Source organism: Pelophylax lessonae, assembly GCF_965119305.1.
Source record: "Pelophylax lessonae genome assembly, chromosome: 2".
In the NCBI taxonomy this organism is placed as follows: Eukaryota; Metazoa; Chordata; class Amphibia; order Anura; family Ranidae; genus Pelophylax; species Pelophylax lessonae.
The window spans coordinates 127,769,276-127,793,412 of NC_138769.1; the positions used below are offsets into that span (position 1 = coordinate 127,769,276).

At 43.2% G+C, this 24,137-nt stretch overlaps 1 protein-coding gene across 2 annotated transcripts in view; it reads left to right on the plus strand.

Annotated features, from left to right (window-relative positions):
• The window catches only part of FAM222B (family with sequence similarity 222 member B), a 259,477-nt gene that overhangs the window by 46,887 nt on the left and 188,453 nt on the right, over positions 1-24,137 (plus strand). For both annotated transcript variants that reach the window (XM_082244835.1, XM_082244834.1), the window contains exon 2: positions 18,006-18,114. The gene's annotated coding sequence lies outside the window, so the exon portion shown is untranslated. The remainder of the gene's footprint in view (positions 1-18,005; positions 18,115-24,137) is intronic.

Sequence of the window (24,137 nt, forward strand, 5' to 3'; positions counted from 1 at the left end):
TCAGACGAATCACAGCTTGCCTGCATATTATCAGATTAGCCCAATTCACGGTGAACTGCAAATTGATTCTCTTATCTTTATTCAGAAGTGGGGGTGCTAAAATATTTCCAATGTATAGTTGACCCAGGTAGTTTTTTTTTTCTCTTTAAACAAAACTGGCGTAATACTTTGCATTGTCTGTGGCTGACATTTCTGTTACACAGTATTGGGTTTTTGGGGGAATTTTAGCATTGTCCTCTCCCCCTGTCTGGTGTTTGTATAGAAGAGTCCTGTGCCAGCAGGGTTTTATCACTGCCATAGCCGCGCAACTCTTTTTGACACATAATTATAGGGAACTTTGTAATTGAGAGACATTGTATTAAGTAACGTAATTAGACATAGCTGTAGCAGAATTATGAGCCAGAGATCTGCAGTCATTATGGAAGCTGGTGATCAATCATACTGTTTCTGCTCCCCGATGTCTTATTATTATTGGCTGTATGCGCCTCCATCCCGCTATCATGCTTCTCCCTACTCAGACATATAACACGTCAAGTAGAATTTTCTTGCAGATAAAATACCCAGAACCTGTGTGTGATGCAACAATAACAAGTTCTGCTTAATATGTCATTTTTATGTCCTGTGGACTGTGAAATTGTGATAGGTAGTAAGCTGGTTTGGGGTAAATGCAGAAAAATGTCAAGTGGGTGATAAAATGCAGCTCAGGAATTCTCCCTTCTGTCCTGGAATTTAAAGGCCTGGTAATGTTTGGAAGGAACGCTCTTTCAAAGTTCATAAGCATTCGTCTGCTTACTGTGTATGATGAGCTAATTAATTCACTGACCAAACATGAAGTCATTTTTTTAAAATATCATAATTTTATATATATATATATACACACACACACGTATGTACAGTCTTTGGAGAGTCATACAACTTAACCACTTGCCGACTGCCGTCAGTAGATTTACTGCGACAGTCAGCCCCTCACAGGCAGAGCGACGCAGGTCTACGTCGCTAGCCTGTGAGGCTCTGGGGAGCGAGCGCGCGCCGCCGGGAGGGAGCGCGCGCCGCCGGAGGTGCGCTCCCGCGCGGTTACGGACCCCCCCCCCGAACGTGTGACCAGCGGACCCCGATGTCCGCCGGTCACTCGGCGATCGTCGGTGGAGAGGGAGAAAGGCAGGCGGCTAGTGTAAACAAGCCGCCTGTCATTCTCCCCAGTGTAGAAACAATGATCATACGGTTCTACTATGTAGGACCGTTGATCACTGTTCCTACACCTCAAGCCACATCCAATCACAGTTAGAATCCCGCCCCTAGGGACACACACCACCCCTCCCTCTCAAATAAAGTTAACCCCTTCACTGCCAGTGTAATTTTACTGTAACAGTGCATATGTATAGCACTGATTACTGTAGAAATGTCACTGGTAACCCCAAAAGTGTCAAAAATGTCAGTCAAGGGTCCGATCTGTCCGCCGCAATGTCGCAGTACCGCAAAAAAAATCTCAGATCGCCGCCATTACGCGTTAAAAAAAAAAAAAAACAACAAAAATTACAAATATCTTTCCCTTTGTTAGTAAACACGATAACTTCTGCGCAAACCAATCAAAATACGCTTTTTGCGGTTTTTTTTTTTTTTTTTTTTACCAAACATATGTAGCATAAGACAAATTGGCCGAAAATATTAAAAAATTTCGATTTTTTAATTTTTTTGGGGGGGAATTTCATATAAAAAAAATGTGAAAAATATTGTTATTTTTGCAAAATTGATGCTCTTTTTTTGTTTATAGCGCATGATCAAAAAAATCGCACAGGTGATCAAATACCACCAAAAGAAAGCTCTGTTTGTGGGAAAAAAAGGACGCCAAATTTGTTTAGGTACACCGTCGCACGACCGAGCAATTGTCCGTTAAAGTCACGCGGTGCCGAATCGCAAAATACCCCCTGGTCAGGAAGGGGGTGAAATCTTCCAGGGCTTAAGTGGTTAAGAAGTAGAAAAGTAAGGGCTCTTTCACACGGGCGATCCGATCAGATCCGCCTGTCAGTTTTTTAGGCGGATCTGATCGGATCCTCCATGCAACTCTATGGGGCGGCGGGTGTCAGCGGAGACACCTCCGCTGACACCCGCTGCCATCCGCATCCGATCCTGTGCTTGAAATCTGGACGGATAGAAACCCTATTTTTCCATCCGTTCAGTAATCGGATCGGATGAGAGCGGACAAGCGGTCCGCTCTCATCCGATCCCCCATAGAGGGCAGCGGGGGCTGAGAATCCTCCCTCTCCGCTCTGCAAGCGGAGACGGAGCTGTCATCCGCCCGGCTCAGCGGGGATCGCGGATCGATCCCTGCTGATCAACACGGATCCGCCTACGGAGCAGACCGTGTGAAAGAGCCCTAAAGAAGAGAGATTGACTGATATTGTTTTTTCAGGGCCGATACCGATTTTTCCGGCCACCCATCAGGCCGATAGCCGATATTAGGTTCCGATATTCTGTACATTTAAAGTTTTTATTTTTTCACTATCCTTTTTACATTTTTTATTTTTTGATAATTTTTATTGCAGTCACAAGGAATTTAAATATCCCTTGTGACAGTAATAGGCAGTGACAGATACTCTTTATAGAGGGATCTGGGGTCTATAAGACACCAAACCCCTCTTCTGCACTTAAAAACGCCAAGTTTGACTGTTTTGAATACTGTCATTTTTTTTTTTTTTTTAAATCTGGCGCCTGTAAGGCTCCAGTAACCGGAAATGATGTCATGACATCGCTTCTGAGTTATTATATGGGAGACCATATCGGAGCCGATTCCGGCTTCGTTCGGGTCTTCGGCTTGCCAGCAAACCTGCCGGCTGGTTTCTCAGGCCTTCCGGTGGGACGGGAGACCCGGGCAGAGCAGGGACATCCCCTCCCGCTGCTTGTAATAACAGCCGAGCGGCTGTTTAGCCTCATCCGTTGTTATTACAAGAAAGCTAACCGTCGGCTCTAAAAAAAAGTACTGGGGGGATGCCCGTAGCTGCAGGCATCACTCCAGTACAACCACTTGAAGCAATATCGGTCATATCAGCAGGTTTTTGACTGATACGGATACTTAAGAAAAAAAAGATTATCGGCCCCACCGATACTCGGTTGATCCCTACTCAATATTACTTGCATTGTCCTTGTAATTCAGGTCTGGGTGCTGGACTAACCACCTTCTCCGTTTGATGCACGTCACTTAGTACTTAGTCGTAGCTTACAGAGCGAAACATGTCTGAGCTGCATTGAGGTGACAGGCATAAGATGCACCCTAAAGCTGAACTCTAGGAATGATCTTTTTTTAAACTTGCATTGTTCAGTTTGGTACTTCTAAGGCCTCGTTCTCACATGCATACTTAAATCAGAGTTCCACAAAAAAGTGGAAGTTCCGCTTATCTGTCTCTCCCCCCCCTCTGGTGCCACATTTAGCATCTTTGGGGAGTGTACAAGTACCTGTCCCCACTTTCGTCTGACCTCGTCATGGAGAGGTCCGTCAGAAGTTTGGCCCCCGTCCTCCTTCCCTGCTGCCCTGCCATTCAGAAAGAGCAGCGCGCTTTACGCATGCGCAGTAGGGAATCGGCTGTGAAGCCGCAAGGCAGGTAAGTGTCCTAATATTAAAAGTCAGCAGCTACAGCAAAAAAAGGTAAAAAGACAGGAAAACAAGGTAAGGAGGTAGAAGACACAGGTGAAGCAAGCAGCGGCAGATATCCATTACGGGCGAGTACAATATTAACAACAAATGTACTCAATCTGTCTAACTGACCTCTTTAGGATCCAGAAGTGTCTTTGTTATCTAAAGGCTTACATTTTTTCCCATCTAGACATTTTGATTCATTCGGTACGCTTTTGGATGTAAATACATTTGCTCGGACGCTTACGGTAAAGAAGTATTATTTTGGTGTGTCAGAAAATGGTGAAGAGCTTGTGGAAAATTTGTCTCTTACAGGTGAGTCACCTCCTTCTCCACTATTTTCTGATGTTTGTGCTGTACAAGACTTGATTGATTTAGCCCATGAATCGTGTCCTTGTCCTGAGGATCCTGTGGGTGGCCATATTATGGTTCCCTTTAAATTAAGATCTGATTTCTACCCTACCCTATTTCTACAGGGCAAAGACATGGATTTTTTTCAGAGGCTGGTCGAGAAGTATTGCGGACCAACTCACTTGGCCTGCAGTTTTTCAGGTGTCTCAATAAATGATAACCTTACTGTCCCTGAGAGAGTAGCATTGAAGGATCTTAGCAGTGATGTGAGTATAGTCATAAGAAATGCAGATTAAGGAGGCTCTGTGGTGGTACTTGACTCTGAAGCTAATAAATATGAGGCTTTACGTCAGATACAGTGCCTTGCGAAAGTATTCGGCCCCCTTGAACTTTGCGACCTTTTGCCACATTTCTGGCTTCAAACATAAAGATATAAAATTGTAATTTTTTGTGAAGAATCAACAAGTGGGACACAATCATGAAGTGGAACGAAATTTATTGGATATTTCAAACTTTTTTAACAAATAAAAAACTGAAAAATTGATCGTGCAAAATTATTCAGCCCCTTTACTTTCAGTGCAGCAAACTCTCTCCAGAAGTTCAGTGAGGATCTCTGAATGATCCAATGTTGACCTAAATGACTAGTGATGATAAAAAGAATCCACCTGTGTGTAATCAAGTCTCCATATTGGATCATTCAGAGATCCTCACTGAACTTCTGGAGAGAGTTTGCTGCACTGAAAGTAAAGGGGCTGAATAATTTTGCACGATCAATTTTTCAGTTTTTTATTTGTTAAAAAAGTTTGAAATATCCAATAAATTTCGTTCCACTTCATGATTGTGTCCCACTTGTTGATTCTTCACAAAAAATTACAGTTTTATATCTTTATGTTTGAAGCCTGAAATGTGGCAAAAGGTCGCAAAGTTCAAGGGGGCCGAATACTTTCGCAAGGCACTGTATCTGATCTTAACACATACATCAAACTCAAAGGTGACCCCACACAGTCCTTCAAAAAGGACTTAACCCATTCTTACATCAGTGTCCTCAGTCCCCATTGCATATCACAGTCCCCTTTACCCTGCACATCAAGTGTCCTCAGCTCCCCCTTTACATCATCCCCATCCACCCTTTTACAGGGGTGTTCTCACACTTCCTTGATAACTACTCCAATTAACAGTAATGTCCTCTGCCCCTATTCCTCAGCTCCCCCCACATTCCAGGTCCTCAGCTCCCCCCTCATTCCGGATCCTCAGCTCCCCCCTCATTCCGGATCCTCAGCTCCCCCCTCATTCCGGATCCTCAGCTCCCCCCTCATTCCGGATCCTCCGCTCCCCCCGCATTCTGGGTCCTCAGCTCCCCCCGCATTCCGGGTCCTCAGCTCCCCCCGCATTCCGGTCCTCAGCTCCCCCCACATTCCGGTCCTCTGCCCCCCCACATTCCGGTCCTCTGCCCCCCTACATTCCAGTCCTCTGCCCCCCTACATTCCAGTCCTCTTCTCCCCCACATTCCAGTCCTCTGCTCCCCGCACTTTGATGTCCTCAGCCTCATCACTTCAATCCATGGCATCCCCCCCCCCACATTCAGTCCTTAGTCCTGTTTAACTTCATCTCCCTCACTGTCCTACCTTACACAGACAGATCAGAAGGAGACATGCTGTGCTGTCCGGATGGAGGCGGATGTTGCAAGATAGTTATTGGCTGCAAGGACTGCCCTTCAGCCTAGCAGTCAATCACCTGCTTCTTAACCTCGGGCAGCTTCGCTCTCCATACTGAACTGTCCCGCCTCCCGCTGTCGGTGCTGTGAGGTTTACAGAGCAATGGCAGGGGGAAGAAAAGGCTCCTAAATGGCGGGACCGCTGTGGTCCGAATGGGAGAGTGACGCGGTCTGCATTTGGCCAGCAGTCCGCCATTTAGTGATGCCTGTCTTACATTAACGACAATGCCCTTAATCTACGGTTCAAGGGGCATTCTGACATGGTGTTAACAGGCGAGGGTATCAAAGTGATCTCTAGTCTGTTCAGAAAACCATCGGTGGGTAACACCCTTTTGAGAGCAGACTCAAGTCCACCCAGTCACACCATACGAGGAATACCTGTGGGCAAATGTTTAAGGCTTAGACATCTTTGCAGTAAGGATACCAACTTTAATAAGGAATTTGCTGACATAACCCTTAGATTCAGGGAGAGAGGTTACCCTGAGTCTGTATTAAATGGAGCCATTAACATCGCTGTCAATACCTCACGGGGGAATCTTTTAAGGGATAAAGACAGTAAAACTGACGGCTATAATTTAAATAGGAATAGGGCTGGATGAATCAATGTTACTGTCTTTTCCACTCCTTTCAGTGCTCAATTTGATAAAATCAAAGATGCTGTTCTTTGATATCTTCATGTACTGTATAATGATCCGGTCTATACTCAGATTTTATCTAGGGGCATCAAGACTGTATCTCTTAGAGCCCCTACCCTTGTTAAGGGGTGTACTTACTTTTGTGAGATACTGTATATGTATACATATTGTTTTTGTATGTGTTCACACAGAACTTGTTGGTTCATTTCTTATGTTTCAAAATGCTTTTTGTTATATACTTTGTAATGATTTTATAACAACAATATGTGCATGTGAATTGATATAGGTAGGGCTTGCAATTAGTAGAAATGTGAAACGCGTCAGAGTTTCTGTTCTGGTACTTGTACCTCTGCAATGCTGTAAGGACTCTACATAACCTAATAAATGTGAGTTGCATCGGGGTGTGGCCTTCAAGACATTTTTTTTGTTTTTAACATGTGTAGCTGCTGACTTTTAATTTTTCTGTAAGGGGGGGGGGGGGGGGCTGGAGCACTGGGTTAATGTGAAAGTCCAGCCTAGGAAGGGTTGGGTCCCTGAAACACGTTAGCTTGCTGATACTGATTTGCACCAGTCAGGTCATTTTTGATTCCACACTGGTTAATGATTGGATTTGTTATGCTTGCTACTTCTGTTTTCTGCGAGTATCCATTTGACTTCTTGACTTTTTGTATTAATAAATCTTGGGTAATGCACTATGCGTTTGTGCCCCCCTCTGTTTGTTTCCTAAGTTTAAACCTGCCCCCACTCCCCTTCTAAATCCTATTCTATCTACCCCATGAAAGGAAAATGTCTTTACCTACTCTGAGGGTGCTCCAGTCCAATCACATGATCTCTCCAACAGCCGCTCTCAGTGAAGAGGAGAAATCACTGACAGAACCTGGGCATTACCCATGGGCTTACTGTAGGGCATTTGTTGTGCTTACTCCCAAGCCCTACATTGATGCACACAGAACAGGGCTCCGCCCCACCCCCTGCTCCCTCCTCACTGACTGTGAATGTCCGCAATGGCTCCTGCTGCTGTGTCTGAGCCAGTGAGGAGAGAGAGAGCTGGGAGAGCAGCTGCTCTTGTGCACATCGCAGGATTTATATGGGGCTCAGTTAAGTATTCGGGAGGCCTGGGGGGAAGCTTCACACAGAAGGTTTTTTTCCTTTGTGCATAGGTAAAAAAAACATTCCACCTTTAGAACCACTTTAAGTGAATGCCTGTGCGAGGGCCATGTTTGTCTGCACAGGGATGCTCTAGTGTTCCATGTATCCCTGTGCAGGCAGTTTTCTGGATGCAGCTGCATTGACACAACTGCTGCTTCCAATTTGGCAGCTGCGTGAGTGCGCGGTCCCAAACGCACACTGTCTGCATTCTGGTCCGTGCACCTGCGCAGCTGTCCAATTTGGAGCAGGGGTGCTATGTGTGTCTATGGAGGCACACAGCCTGGCTCTGGAATACACCCGTACGATTACCCTCAAAGCTCACAGTTTGCTGTGGGTGCACTCCAAGAAGAGGAGGACCCCCAGAAGAGGAGGTAAGGGGCCGTTCTGGGCAATTCCATTCCATTCTAAGTATAAAATGTTTATTATTCTAAGAAAAATAAATATTTATGCCTTTTACCACTTTCAACTAAACAATTTAGTTATGACAGTTTCTCTTTAAGAATTTTGTCACGTTAACATCTTTACTGCGGTCCTTTGAACTCATTTGGACTCACATGACAACTAAAGACTGGAATGTGGTTAGATTATATAGTGTGCAAAGTAGGATCAGCTAGCTTTGTTTTACGAAGGAAGTAAACAAGGCTAGAAACAAGGACACCAAGCTAGGAGTGATAAAGACGAGGTGGGTAGACAATACTGGAAAATTCTGTCCTGGTCATTAATTCTGTCTTGTAAATGTAATCTTTTTTATTTAGAAGTATTTCCAGATATTTTTCATATTTTACCCATGATAGAATCTGGTTGATGTCATCTACGAACATATTTTAATTATACCTATTTTTCATAATGTCAATAATATCCAGTGCTTTACCGAGTACGCAGGCTGTGTCATTTCCTGTACTAAAGCAGGTTGCATTCTGATGACCTGACTGTATACCTTCCGATCTAAACGTACACCGTCATAGGCAATGGTGGTGACTAGATGCACAGTTGTCCAGCCTGGTAGGTAGGAGGAAAATTGAAAATTAATGGCAGAGGAAAAACACAGGGTCTTCTGTTGGGAGGCCTGTAGTATACAGTATCGGTGTGGTGGTGGGGTGATTTCAGGCCAATTTAAGAACAAACCAGGAAGAAAGTAAAACGATTTAAATCTAATAGAGGTTTCATTTCTCTTTCTATCTAAAAGCGAGCCAATCAAAACAAACTCTCTAATGCAGGGTTCACTAAATGGGGGACCGTGGTCCAGACCAAGTGACAGTCCTTTTTGGACTGTGGCCGTGCCACTTATCCGCCTGGGTGTCCTCTCTTTCTCTGGTCTCCCGCCTGCCTGCCGATATCATCCTTATGTGGTCGGGGCATGTGGTGCTCCATATCGGAACAGAGGACAGGATTTTAATAGGTTGGGCAGCTCCCACCCTCTGTCTTGAGTTGCAGCACCACACACCCTTGCCTGCTGTGGGGATAATGGCAGCTGGGTGGGGGACCAGAGAGAGCACAGAACACCCAGCGGCTGTGCCTCTGCCCTGGTAGGACTGTGCAAGGGAGGCTAAGTAATGTAAGGGGGACTATGACTGCAAGGGTCAGTGATGTGTGATGGGAAACTGAGGACACTGTTGGACGACTTTAACCACTTTAAGACCAGAAGATTTTCCTGCTTAATGACCAGGCCCTCTTTTGCGATTCGGCACTGCGTTACTTTAACGGACAATTGCGCGGTCGTGCGACGCTGTACCCAAATAAAATTGACGTTCCTTTTTTACCCATAAATAGAGCTTTCTTTTGGTGGTATTTGATCACCTGTGCGATTTTTATTTTTTATTTTTGCGCTATTAATAAAAAAAGAGCGACAATTTTGAAAACAAAACAATATTTTTCACATTCTGCTGTACAACATTCCCAAAAAAAAATTTCAAAATCAAAATTTTTTAACATTTTAGGCCAATTTGTTTTCTGCTACATATTTTTGGTAAAAAAAATAGCAATAAGCGTATTTTGATTGGTTTGCGCAAAATTTATTGCGTCTACTAACTACGGGAAAGATTTATGCCATTTTTATTGTTTTTTTTTTTTTTACTAGTAATGGCGATGATCTGCAATTTTTTTGTGGGACTGTGACATTGCAGCGGACAGATCGGACCCCTAACTGACATTTTTGACACTTTTGGGGGGACCAGTGACATTACTACAGTAATCAGTGCTAAAAATATGCACTGTTACTGTAATAATGACACTGGCATTTTAGAGGTTAACACTGTTGGTGATCAAGGGGTTAAATGTATGCCTCATGCTTACTGATGTGTATGTGGGGGGGGGGGGGGGTTCTGTGACAGACACAGAGATTGCAGTCTCAGCTATGCTGAGTCTGCAGATCCCTTCCCATTTGTCACTGAGAAGACCCGCCTGCTTTGTCTACATAAGCAGGCGGATCTTCTCACCGTTTCCACAACGATCAGGCGCCACCTCTCCTCCCCCAGCCCGACTCCCGCTGTGTCTTGCGTTAACTCTAGGTCTACGTCGCTGGACCCAGGAGAGCCGCACTGCCGCAGTAGGATTACTGTGAGCAAGTGGTTAATGGGGGGTCTGTGATGTAAAGGTGGACTTTTGACACTGATGTAAAGAGGAGGCGTGATGTTAAGGGGGTTGTGATATGATGGGGGCGCTGAGGGCAGTGATGTGCAGGAAGGATGTAAAAGGGGACTGTGATGTGTTATGGTGCAAATATAGGATTTGGACCTCTGCCAGAAGAAAATTTTGCAAATTGTACTCCCTTGAATTTTAATTTAAGACTCCCTCTAATGTGTCCCGATATTTCATACATAGAAGCACAGTCTTTCTGCATACTTTCATGGAAAGTACCTATGTGAGTTGCGTGGTGCCAAAATAGGTCCAGGCCACCACAAACGGTGGACAAAAGCCCAAATCATGTGTCCCCACTGCATCTAAATGCACAGTCTAAATATATTTACATTAACAGTCTGTCCTGCCAAAGGGCTTTAAAATGTGTCCAGCTGCAATTTTATTTCAGCCACACCGCCCAGCAGCATAGGGCAAATTAGTACAAAGGGGAAAGCAAGACCTGCATGTTGCCTGTACAGAGGCTAATGATGCAAGACAAGCATGGTTTGTAGCAAAATCAGGGCTAAATTGGTACCAAACACACACTGTTTACTTTGCATTGTCCCTTTTTTTTTCTGTATATGGATGGTGACACTGTAATTAATTTAAGTTTAAAAAAAAATTTAAGTACCATTTTCCTAATTGATATACAGCTGTCACATGACCCAGCTCTTTCCCAACCTGTCTGCAGGGAAACATAAGCAGGAGCTTCTAGTCCTCTCATGCTGGTCACATGTTCAAAAAGAAAAAAAAACAGCCTTTTTGAAATACAGTGTAAAATAACAAATTAATATGAACTGTTTTAAATTGTCATACAGATATATATTTTAAACCAAATCTTTATTATTTTTTGCCAGAAATGGTCTGGGTAGATTTCTGCCAACAGTCACAGGCTATGTCGCCTACCTCCAGCCTGTATCTTAGAATAAGAGGGAGGTAAAACCTTCATCAATCTACATGTAATATCCCGCCCCCATTGTGTTTAGCTGGTTAGTGGGCATGGAGGCGGAAGAGGGAGAGAGTGGGCTTTCATTTACCACTGTGTATATGCCCACATTTGTGACTCTATAGTCACATGGGCTGCTCAGATGTGATAGAGAGGAAATGATCAGCATAGAAACTCACTGAAAACTGAGCATGTGCAGAGTTGCCACCACAGCTGCAAAATCTCCAGCTGAATTGGGGACATGAACAGAAGGTGGAGATAGAGAGCAGCAGAATCAAATTAGTTTTTTTTTTTTTTGCAGCATACAGAAAACAAATCTTATATTGCCTGAATGAGTATAAACATCATGTAATACATCATTCACTAATATCTTTTTTTTATTTTATGATGTGGGTTTAGTGACACTTTTTAAGTGTTTAGGGCTTAATTTGTAGGTTAGGTCAACGGTTAGAAGGTTTCCCCGATTGCGTACCGCCCACTGCATAAATACTGAGGCAGGCTGGCCCTCCTGTGCGAACCGACGTAGGGTTACGCTGGTCACGTGCCTGCAGCTAGGGGACTCCGATGCACGGGGCAGGCGGCTCAGATTTCCGCCTGACACCCGCGATCGCTCCCCGCTGAGAGAGAAGGACGGTCAGCTCTTGTAAACACAGCTGACCGTTCTTCTCCCTGAGATGATCACAGAGCTCCTGTGATCCTTCTATATAGGATCACAGGTCTCTATGGTCATTTCACAAGCCCTGCCCCCATACAGTTTCAATCACTCCCCTAGGCTCACATTTAACCCCTTGATCACCCAGTGTTAACCCCTTCCCTGCCAGTGTCATTATTACAGTAACAGTGCATATTTTTAGCACTGATTACTGTAGTAATGTCACTGGTCCCCCCAAAAGTGTCAAAAAATGTCAGTTAGGGATCTGATCTGTCCGCCGCAGTGTTGCAGTCCCGCTAAAAATTGCAGGTCGCCGCCATTACTAGTAAAAAAAACAATAAAAATGCCAAATCTTTCCCGTAGTTAGTAGACGCGATAACTTTTGCGTAAACCAATCAAAAATAAGCTTATTGCGATTTTTTTTTTTACCAAAAATATGTAGCAGAAAACAAATTGGCCTAAAATGTTGAATTTGGATTTTTTAATTTTTTTTGGTAATGTTGTATAGCAGAAAGATTTTTTTCAGAATTTTCGCTCTTTTTTTGTTTATAGTGCAAAAAATAAAAATCGCAGAGGTGATCAAATACCACCAAAAGACAGCTCTATTTGTGGGAAAAAAAGTACGTCAATTTTATTTGGGTACAGCGTTGCACGACTACGCAATTGTCCGTTAAATTAACGCAGTGCCGAATCGCAAAATATGGCCTGGCCATTAGGAGGGAAAATCTTCTAGTCCAGAAGTGGTTAAGCACTAACGGACATTTTTTTTTTTTTTGCCAGGGGGGAGTGTTAAGGGTGGAGGTGGCTATTAGAGATCCAAAGTCCTGGCATACACTTTCCTTTTATAACATTAGCATTGTAATAACAGTACAAACAATATTTATTTTTGTCAGTCCCATATAAACTTACATATGTGAAAAATCTCCTTTCGTTTTGTAAGCTCTGCCTGTCTGGCCATCTCTTTCCACCACTTCCTGAATTCCCTGCATGCTTCTCCTCTGCCCTTTACTTTCCATTTCTAAGGACTATATATCCCATGATTCCTTTACTGACTCGCCTCCTGAATCTCCTCCTCTCAGCATCTCTGTAGTTAAAGCGTAACTCTACTTTTGTTAAGAAAAAAACATTCCCCTCTGGGTGATCTCTGTACACTACAATGATTATAACAACCTTTGTTGCAGATTCCTACCTTTTGTTATTCTGAACAAATCACTGTTTGTTCCTCTGTGCTAAAAGGGGTCTAATGGGAGTGGTTTCATAATTATCTGTCAGCTGTGCAGCTGCAGAGCACTAAGGAAAGCCGCTGGGCCTGCATCCCTTTAAATCTGTTCCTATTGGGAGTATCTCACCAAAAATGAAATTTTTGTTGCAGGGGATGCCTGAAATCTGTATTGTATCTTAGGCAGACTTCTGGGAAAATCAGCGAGCCAGTCACACAAGCAGTAAATGATGTTTCTGAGGTGTGGTCAGTATACATTCTGTGTACAGAACACCTGCAGGTAGCCATATTGCATTGTATTTTCAGAAAATTACAACAGCTGCAGATTGAAAAGGAAAGGTAATTTTTAATAACATTCAATTACAATATGATTTGTGTCACAATTGTATACGCTATATTGTTTTTTCTTTATTTGCTATTTTTTTCCCCACGAAAGTGGGGTTAGCCTTGAAGAAGGCAGGCTCTGTGAAATGTGTGACACAGCAATGCCTACCCACAGGGCATACATTGCACAGAATTCAAGGATAAAATGAGTGGGGATCTTTTCCAAATAAGTTTACAAACTTCAAAAGTGTTCAGATTAATAGAAGCTGGCTAGATATTGTGGAATATCAATGTGAAAATGAATATATCATTTACATTGTGACCATAGAAACGCTTTAAGAAACAGGTAAAAGTTTACGTTTGTGGAGCTTAGTGTGCAGAATGGGTGATATGCAAAATATGCACCATTTCCCTTTTAAAGCGGTTGTATCCCGCTTTTTGACACTTTTACCTACAGGTAAGCCTATAATAAGGCTTACCTGTAGGTACAAATAATATTTACAGTGCATGCAGCCGCTCGCGCGAGCGGCGCATGCGCTCTGAAGGTCCGGGGGGACCTTCAATTAAGTTGCCGGGAGCTTGCCGGAAAAATCACTCCCGCGCGCATGCGCGGGAGTGACGTCATCGCGGCTTCGGCCAATCAGCGCGCTGGAGCCGTCTCTTCCGGCCAATCAGCGCGCCGGAGCCGCCGAACCCGGAAGAGACGACGAGGGATCATGGCAGCGCCCGCATCGATGTCCGTGTCGGGGCTTCGTTTTAAGGTAAGTTAAACATAATGGGCTAGTATGCGATGCATACTAGCTCATTATGCCTTTGTCTTGCAGGTTTTTTTTTTTTTTTTTTTTTTTTTTTATAGGGTTTACAACCGCTTTAATGGTGCTGAATAATTTCCATTTGTTCTTGGTGCCGAAATCTCAGCACAAGAACAAATGGATTGAGGTCGGTGACCTCACTTTTTAGGCAATGCGGCTTGGTCACCAATTAGCCTCCTGCCATTAATTGAGCTGCAGCTGCCTCATTGACCACTGATAAGGTCATCTCAAAGCACCGTGCAAAGAAAGAGTCCTGATTGACGTTCTTTCCTACCTGAATATGAGTGCTGTGGTTGATTACTGATTCTGGTGCAGATAATTGATGCACCCCTGAAAAGTGATCTGAGGTGTAACACATTTTAAAGCCCTTTGACACGAGGTGTGGAGGCAATATATTACCTCCTCACCACCTGTTCTAACCCTATAAATGCTGTACCACCACACTGCGCTGCTGGATCATTTTGATGGCAGGTACTGCCCATGGAGTCCAGCAGGGGGAATAGTTTTTACTGTGGCCATGATGCTGAGCATTGTGGCTTCTGCATGTGTACACCCCTGTCCAGCTTTCTTTACAATGTCAAGCGGTATTAAAACCAAAAATGTAATTTATTGCAACTTACCAATCAGATGTAGTTGTTTTCTTTTTTTAGGCTTTTTACCACCTTTTGATCTGACCAGTAACACACCTCCTGTATTAGAGTGCATACACTGTGGATGAAGGAGCAACAGGGACACCTTTTGGGCAGCAGCATTGTCAGTCTGGGGAGGGTTAGATGTACCAGCAGATTTAGGTTCAGTAGAAAATTAAAGCCAAACTCCAGTTAAGAATTTTTAATCAGTTAGTTAAAGGTAAAGGTTTTACATAAATAAATACAAGCTCACCATTGTAATCACCCCTGTCAATGTTAAAGTGGTTCTAAAGCCTAAACATTTTTTTTTACATTAATGCATTCCTTGCATTAGGGTGAAAAATGTTTGGGTATTGAATGTTGCCCCTCACCCACCCTTATACTTTCTTGAGCCCTAATTTGATCCAGCGCTGTGCATTTCTGCAGCTCTTCCCTCCCCTCACTTAGGCTCTCACTGGCATTGCTGGGGCTCTGGGAGCTCTGAAAAAAAATAAACTTAATACCATCATCACGTCTGAAAATTGGTAAAGTGTAGTATATTAAATGTTTGGTTTTTGATTTAATATTGCTTTAACCACTTCCCGCCCGCCCTATAGGCAAATGACGGCGGGAAGGTGGTTGCATTATCCTGACCAGACATTGTATGACGGCAGCAGGATAATGCGCTCTGCGCGCCCCCTGATGGACGCGCAGAGCGGCGATTGGTGATGCGGCGTGTCACTCTGACACACCACATCTCTGATCTCGGTAAAGAGCCTACTAATGTAGGCTCTTTACCATGTGACAAGCTGTGTCCAATCACAGCTGGTCACATAGTAAATGGGAAGTGCCGTTGATCGGCTTTCCTCAGTTCGTGCCTGACAGGTACGAGTAGAGGAGAGCCAATCTGCCGCTCTCCTGATGGGGGGGGGGGTCTGCACTGGTAATCAATGCTCTGCAGACCCTTGGGGCAGGGAGGTGCCACTAGAACCACCAGGGTTGCCCATGCCCACCCATGACCCCAGGGATGCCCACCATGGCCACCAGAGATGGCAATCAGTGCTGCCCGCCAGTGCCCTCCCCATCAGTGCTGCCCGCCAGTGCCCTCCCCATCAGTGCTGCCCACCAGTGCCCATCATTGCCGCCCACCAGTGCCGCCTTTCAGTGCCCAGCAGTGCTGCCTATCAGTGCCCGCCAATGCTGCATATCAGTGCTACCCATCAGTGCCACATACCAGCTACCCATCAGTGCCTATCAGTGCTCATCAGTGCAGGAAAAAACATATCTATTTACAAAATTATATAACATAAACAAAAAAACTTTTTTTTTTTTCAAACTTTTCGGTCTTTTTTTATTTGTTTAGCAAAAAAGAAAAACTTTGCGGTGATCAAATACCACCAAAAGAAAGCTCTATTTGTGGGGAAAAAATTACATAAATTTGGTTTGGGTACAGTGTTGCATGACCGCGCAATTGTCATTCAAAATGCAACAGCGCTAAAAGCTATAAATTGGCCTTGGCTGAAAGGGGGAAAAGTGCCTGGTATTGAAGTGGTTAAACTGGTAGTAAAGTCCTTTCGTTTATCCTATAATAATTCCTGTAGATACTTTAAATATTGCCTAAATGTGCACAGTTTAGGAGATACTTATTTGTGTAACTGCCGGTTACGTCACTGGCGCATGCGCACTGCGTTCTTAATGGACAGCATGCGTCGTCATGGCGCAGCCAATCAAAAGGCTGGAGCCTGCAAACTCGGAGGGAAGATTGCGTGAAGATGGAAGCTCTGTCAGTGGGCTGGAGAGCTTTGTTTTAAATAATGTGCTAATATGCAATGCATACTAAACCTTTTTTTTTTTTCCGTCACTTTACTACCACTTTAAAAGCAATGGGGGGATAAAAGCACAGCTTAACCACCTGTTTGTACCACCCTGCAGCTGCAATTGTAAGCAAGCCCCTAGGTATTTATGCTACTGCCATGTAATATTTTTTTATATAAAACACCTCACTGGATTACCTTTTTTTCATATCTGCCTGGAGTTCAGCTTTAAGTGCTTTAAATTGCTGTTATCAGGTTCCCTTTCAGAAAATGTAGACCAGAAAGAAATCTGTAATACTAAATTAATAGTTCTTTTTCATCTCTCCTCTCAACTAGTCACTTCCTTTTCCCCGGAGCAGTAAGCTTAGTCATGGTTTTCAAGGCTGGTGTGTGCAAAACTGCAAGTAAATTCACGGAGGCTTTTGTCTTACCAGGCTATAATTCATTTGTACATTTCCTTTTGGTTCCTAGGCAGCACTTCTGTCTTCTGCATTATATTACTGTATGCTTAACTTGCAGTATTTGTCTTTTTAGCTTACAATGCGCAGTGACAAAGGTGTTGTTAGCCCGCTGCTAGCATTTTTCTTCCACTGTCTGCAATTGATTCAGTCTGGCATCAGGCAAAGCGTACTGGAGATAAAAACCTTGCCATGTATAAAGGTATCCATACATTATATTTCTTGATCATTCAGTCAGAAACTAGCAAGCCCTTGGAGAATTGTTCTTTATACCAGACATGCAGATACATCAATTGGACAGCACATGTCTGGGTTCTTCTTTTCAGCTGACATAAACAAAATGTTGGCCATAATTGTCTAAACCATCAGGGTCTCAGCCATTGGCATTTGGTCAATAGAGTTAAAAGGACTTGGTGTTTCAATTCTATGGTTAAGTCAGCACTCTTAATGTTGAGATTGGCCGACTACGGGGTTCAATGGAGATATCTGGCATCCCAGGTATGCCCCCCCCCAGTTCCATACCCTCCTTTCTCGTCTTGCAACCCTATTGGTCTCTTTCCTTTTAATTCAAAGCTGCTTTTTTGCTAAATTTGATAAGGACTTGATTGCTTGTTGGGAGAGAGGGACTACTTGAAGGCCCATACACACGATCTGAAAATCAAAGGAAAAATACCACTTCCGAAGCAATCGTGCGATAATCTGATCGTTAGTACACAGCTTTCGAGAGCCGATCATAACAATTAATGCAAAATTATCTAATGGGATAAGCACAAACATTTTTCACATTCGATACCAGATCTGATTTTCGTTTAATCAGTACAGTTGTCTAAAAATACAATACATTACATCGCTTCCAAATTTTTATTCTGTTGTATGACAATTATCGTAACTTTAGTAACCACTTTTATTTTTCGATATAAGACATATAACATATTCCCAACGTGTGTACTAGGCATTACTCCCATCTTCTTCAAAACTCTGATTGTAGATGCAGTAACAAAACCTCCACAGCCCATTTCTACAGGGAAAATCTTGATAATCCAGATATTCTGAGCACTTTGTCTTTTTTCTGTCATTAGCTTCTTCAACATAATTTCCCCAAGTTTCTTCCCCATCCACTATTGCCTTATTAGCTGTGTGCTCATGTTCCAGTTTGCCTCAATGTTTGGCAATCAAAGACAAATGCCGGTAAGCACTGTTTGCATTTAATATAAAGCATAGGCCTGCGTGGATTTCCTCTGGGTACTACAGGTTCCTATCACACTCCATAGACATTCTGGTAGGTTAATTGGCTCCTGGATAAATTGGCCCTAGTATGTGTATAGTACTGCCGTGGCCAAAAGTTTTGAAAATGACACAAAGGCCTCTTTCACACGGAGCGGACCGTATTTCGATCCGCTCCGGCACTTTTTTTTTTTTCTTTACGGACACGGATGACACTTGTGTCACCCTGTCCGTATGTCCGCATATCATCCCATCCGTTTGCGGATGATATAAGGACATAATGTATGTCTATGGGATTGCGGATGACACCGCTGACATCCGATTTTGCGTCCTTTCCGTTTTTTAAACGGAAGAAAAAATAGGGTTCTGTTCCGTTCCAAAAAACGGAACAGAACTGAAAGGACACAAATCGGATGTCAGCGGATGGTCATCCGCTGACATCCGCAATCCCATTGACATGCATTATGTCCGTATATCACCCGCAAATGGATGGGGTTATATATGGACATAGGGAATGCCCGTGTGAAAGAGGCCAAATATTAATTTTCACAAAGTCTGCTGCCTCAATTGTTATCATGGCAATTTTCATATACTTCAGAATGTTATTAAGAGTGATCAGATAAATTGCAATTAATTGCAAAGTCCCTTTTTGCCACTTAATCCATTAAAAAAAACATTTCCACTGCATTCGTGAAGGCTTCAGGGTGCCCAAGAAAGTCAAGCAAGCGCCAGGACCATCTCCTACATTTGATTCAGCTGCGGGATCGGGGCACCACCAGTGCAGAGCTTACTCAGGAATGGCAGCAGGCAGGTGTGCATCTGCACACAGTGCGGCAAAGTCTTTTGAGGGTTGGCCTGGTGTCAAGAAGGGCAGCAAAGAATCCACTTCTCTTCAGGAAAAACATCAGGGACAGACTGATATTCTGAAAAAGGTACAGGGATTGGAGTCTGAGGAATGCAGTAAAGTAATTTTCTCAGATGAATCCCCTTTCGATTGTTTGGGGCATCCGGGAAAAACCTTGTCTGGAGAAGAAAAGGTGAGCGCTGCCATCAGTCCTGTGTCATGCCAACTGTAAAGCATTCTGAGACCAATAATGTGTGGGGTTGCAAGGCTGTGACCTGCCAGTGTCATGGATTGTTCTCAATCATCGTCTGGGAAGACCAGGTGATGTCAATCTCAAAGGTTTTAAATGCCCAGACTCGTATGACCTTGCCCCAACAATCAGCACCATGGGATCTTCTAAGCAGTTGTCTAGAAAACTGTAACTGAAAATTGTCGACGCTCACAAAGCTGGAGAAGGCTAGAAGAAGATGGCAAAGCGTTTTCAGATGTCAATATCTATTGTTAGGAATGTAATTAAGAAATGGCAGTCATCAGGAACAGTGGAAGTTAAAGCAAGATCTGGAAGACCAAGAAAAATATCAGACAGAACAGCTCGCAGGATTGTGAGAAAAACAATTCAAAACCCACGTTTGACTGCACGATTCCCTCCAGAAAGATGTAGCAGACACTGGAGTTGTGGTACACTATTCCACTATAAAGAGATACTTGTACAAATATGGTCTTCATGGAAGAGTCATCAGAAGAAAACCTCTTCTACGTCCTCACCACAAAAATCAGCGTTTGAACTTTGCAAATGAACATATAGACAAGCCTGATGCATTTTGGAAACAAGTTCTGTGGACCGATGAGGTTCAAATGGAACTTTTTGGCCAGAATGAGCAAAGGTACGTTTGGAGAAGAAGGGGCACAGAATTTAATGAAAAGAACCTCTGTCCAACTGTTAAGCATGGGGGTGGATCAATCATGCTTTGGGGTTGTATTGCAGCCAATGGCACAGGGAACATCTCACGAAAGATGTACGTAGAACGAAAAATGGATTCAATAAAATTTCAGAAAATTTTGGATGGTAACTTGATGCCATCTGTGAAAAAGCTGAAGTTAAAGAAAGGATGGCTTCTACAAATGGATAATGATCCTAAACACACTTCGAAATCCACCAGGGATTACATCAAGAGGTGTAAACTGAAGGTTTTGCCATGACCTTCACAATCTCCTGACCTCAACATAATTGAAAATCTATTAATAGACCTTAAAAGAGCAGTGCGTGACAGACAGCCCAGAAATCTCAAAGAACTGGAAGACTTTTGTAAGGAAGAATGGGCAAAGATACCTCAAACAAGAACTGAAAGACTCTTGGCTGGCTACAAAAAGCGTTTACAAGCTGTAAAACTTGCCAAAGGGGGCAGTACAAGATATTAACTCTGCAGGGTGCCCAAACTTTTGCAGATGCAATTTTTTTGTTTTCTGTTATTTTGAAAGTGTAAATGATGGAATAAAATCTAACTTTTGTTGACATATTATAAGAATGTCTAATCTGTAATTTGATGCCTTTCTGGAGATTTTTTCCATCTTTCCTTGGCTTCTTTATGCACATTATTACAAATTTTTACCTGTGGTGCCCAAACTTTCGATCCCCACTGTAGGTATCTGTAATATATAAATAGTCCAAATGCAAAACCGTGCTATTTTTAAGTTTGTTGGCATTACAACAAGCCTGTTTCTGTTGCACAAATGTGTTTGGGAAAAAAAAAAAATTAAGAATTGTCTTGCCACTCTCTAGCAGGTCTAAATCAGGAACAAAAAAGCATTGCTCCTCCCATAAATGAATAGGGAATTTCATTCCTGGACATCATGATTCCTGCACAAGATAGTGAATGTGAAGCTCTCACCTCCTCACCGCTTGTTTAAACCTCTTGAACCCTGCGCTGGTGCGCCGCAACTGCATGCATTGCATGTGGTTGCCGAGCGGCCCCAAGCACTTGGCGAAGGTTATTAACGAACCCACAGGGTATAATTCCTGAAGCAGCATGTACCATTGCAGCTAAAAGGGGGAGCAGTAAAAGCGTGGTTCAGCCGTGGTAAATGTTGGATACGAACAAGTGCTTTAGTTCTACCCATTCCAAGCATATTAGGCCACTATGAAATACAAAAAAAATGTTTTTTCATTAGATCTTCCGTGAACATCGTAGTAGAGTATTTACAGCTAACAATCCCTTTGTAAAAATGAGAAGACAACCACTGCTCGGGTGAGCAATCCTGGTGCTGTGGGTGCTGGCCCTGGCTCGCCACCACTGCAACAGTAGAAATAAATGAGAAATCGGCCGCACACCACCAGCTGCTAGGAAGGTACAGTAAATCCTTTATTACCATACGTCAAAGGTACACAAGATACAGAGATCGATGGGTTTCACACTTTCAAAGTACTTGTTCACTAACAATCCCTTTGTAAAACAATATCAAAGACACCCCACCCCTTCCCAGCGCATTCATCACAAATGCACACGTTTCCATAGGCGGCCATTGTGATTTATGGTTGCATTGCAATACCACATTTTACCAGCAGGTATCGCTGCAAGTGAAATCTGAAAATGATAGCTATAAAGTCAGGTCGATGTATGAGAAGATGACACGTCACTAAACAGCGATCACAATACAGGGTCTTCCAATTTTCTTAGGCATGACTTTTAATGGTCACTAGAGGTAGGTACACTTCCCCTTTCAATAGTAGGTATCTTCCTCTCTTCCCTAGTTGATTCCAGAGAGCATTTGCTGCTAATATCACATTGTTTCTATTGTTATCTCATGTATACATAACAGGATGTTTTTTTTAACTATAAGAACATTGATATCTCAATCAGGGTGGTGCCTTGCTGTGAATTTCCTCTGAATATTTACTTTCATGTGATTCTGCTTATACAGAATACTAAGAAAAACAAGGCCTGCTGCTCTTCAGTTTTCCTTTTATATTTTCTTGTCTTCGTTGCTGGCACACAGCACAAAGCAGACAACAGCTTAGCTTCGTATTTATTGCCAGATCATAATTGTTTTGAAGAGTGACTGGGTGCCGATGAGCAAATTCACTCATCACATGCTGCTCTGGTTTCGGAAAGTACGGTGTTATCTTCAGGGTGGGGTATATGAAGTGGCACTTCTTGAGGGCATGACTACTTGGAGTGAAAAAAAATTCCCTTTGGGAAATCAAGGTACATTGCTAATATTTTAACAAACTTTGTAACAGGTCCCTACCTGTTTCTGTTATTTAGGGATAAGTCCACCCTAACGCTAAAATCCCTGCTTCTGTAGACCTCTATGATCTAACACTAACCTACAGTGCTTTGCGAAAGTATTCGGCCCCCTTGAACTTTTCAACCTTTTGCCACATTTCAGGCTTCAAACATAAAGATATAAAACTGTAATTTTTTGTGAAGAATCAACAAGTGGGACACAGTCATGAAGTGGAACAAAATTTATTGGATATTTCAAACTTTTTTAACAAATAAAAAATTGAAAAATTGGGCGTGCAAAATTATTCAGCCCCGTTAAGTTAATACTTTGTAGCGCCACCTTTTGCTGCGATTACAGCTGTAAGTCGCTTGGGGTATGTCTCTATCAGTTTTGCACATCGAGAGACTGAAATTTCTGCCCATTCCTCCTTGCAAAACAGCTCGAGCTCAGTGAGGTTGGATGGAGAGCGTTTTCAGTTCTTTCCACAGATTCTCCATTGGATTCAGGTCTGGACTTTGACTTGGCCATTCTAACACCTGGATATGTTTCTTTGTGAACCATTCCATTGTAGATTTTGCTTTATGTTTTGGATCATTGTCTTGTTGGAAGACAAATCTCCGTCCCAGTCTCAGGTCTTTTGCAGACTCCATCAGGTTTTCTTCCAGAATGGTCCTGTATTTGGCTCCATCCATCTTCCCATCAATTTTAACCATCTTCCCTGTCCCTGCTGAAGAAAAGCAGGCCCAAACCATGATGCTGCCACCACCATGTTTGACAGTGGGGATGGTGTGTTCAGGGTGATGAGCTGTGTTGCTTTTACGCCAAACATAACGTTTTGCATTGTTGCCATAAAGTTTGATTTTGGTTTCATCTGACCAGAGCACCTTCTTCCACATGTTTGGTGTGTCTCCCAGGTGGCTTGTGGCAAACTTTAAACGACACTTTTTATGGATATCTTTAAGAAATGGCTTTCTTCTTGCCACTCTTCCATAAAGGCCAGATTTGTGCAGTATACGACTGATTGTTGTCCTATGGACAGAGTCTCCCACCTCAGCTGTAGATCTCTGCAGTTCATCCAGAGTGATTATGGGCCTCTTGGTTGCATCTCTGATCAGTCTTCTCCTTGTATGAGCTGAAAGTTTAGAGGGCCGGCCACGTCTTCGTAGATTTGCAGTGGTCCGATACTCCTTCCATTTCAATATAATCGCTTGCACAGTGCTCCTTGGGATGTTTAACGCTTGGGAAATCTTTTTGTATCCAAATCCGGCTTTAAACTTCTCCACAACAGTATCTCGGACCTGCCTGGTGTGTTCCTTGTTCTTCATGATGCTCTCTGCCCTTTAAACGGACCTCTGAGACAATAACAGTGCAGGTGCATTTATACGGAGACTTGATTACACACAGGTGGATTCTATTTATCATCATTAGTCATTTAGGTCAACATTGGATCATTCAGAGATCCTCACTGAACTTCTGGAGAGAGTTTGCTGCACTGAAAGTAAAGGGGCTGAATAATTTTGCACGCCCAATTTTTCAGTTTTTTATTTGTTAACAAAGTTTGAAATATCCAATAAATTTTGTTCCACTTCTAGATTGTGTCCCACTTGTTGTTGATTCTTCACAAAAAATTACAGTTTTATATCTTTATGTTTGAAGCCTGAAATGTGGCAAAAGGTCGCAAAGTTCAAGGGGGCCGAATACTTTCGCAAAGCACTGTATCTAGCCCTGTAAAGAAGAAATCCATATTCTTACCTTTTTCTTTTGCCGATCCGACCCGATCCCACGCTGAGCTGTCATCTGCGGCTTCGCTGTGTAGGTGGCTGCAGAGGACACATCCAACAACGAAAGCCCCATAGTATGTCTATGGGTGACGTCACTCCCCATTCATTTCACAGCCATTGTCAGCCGTGTCCTCTGC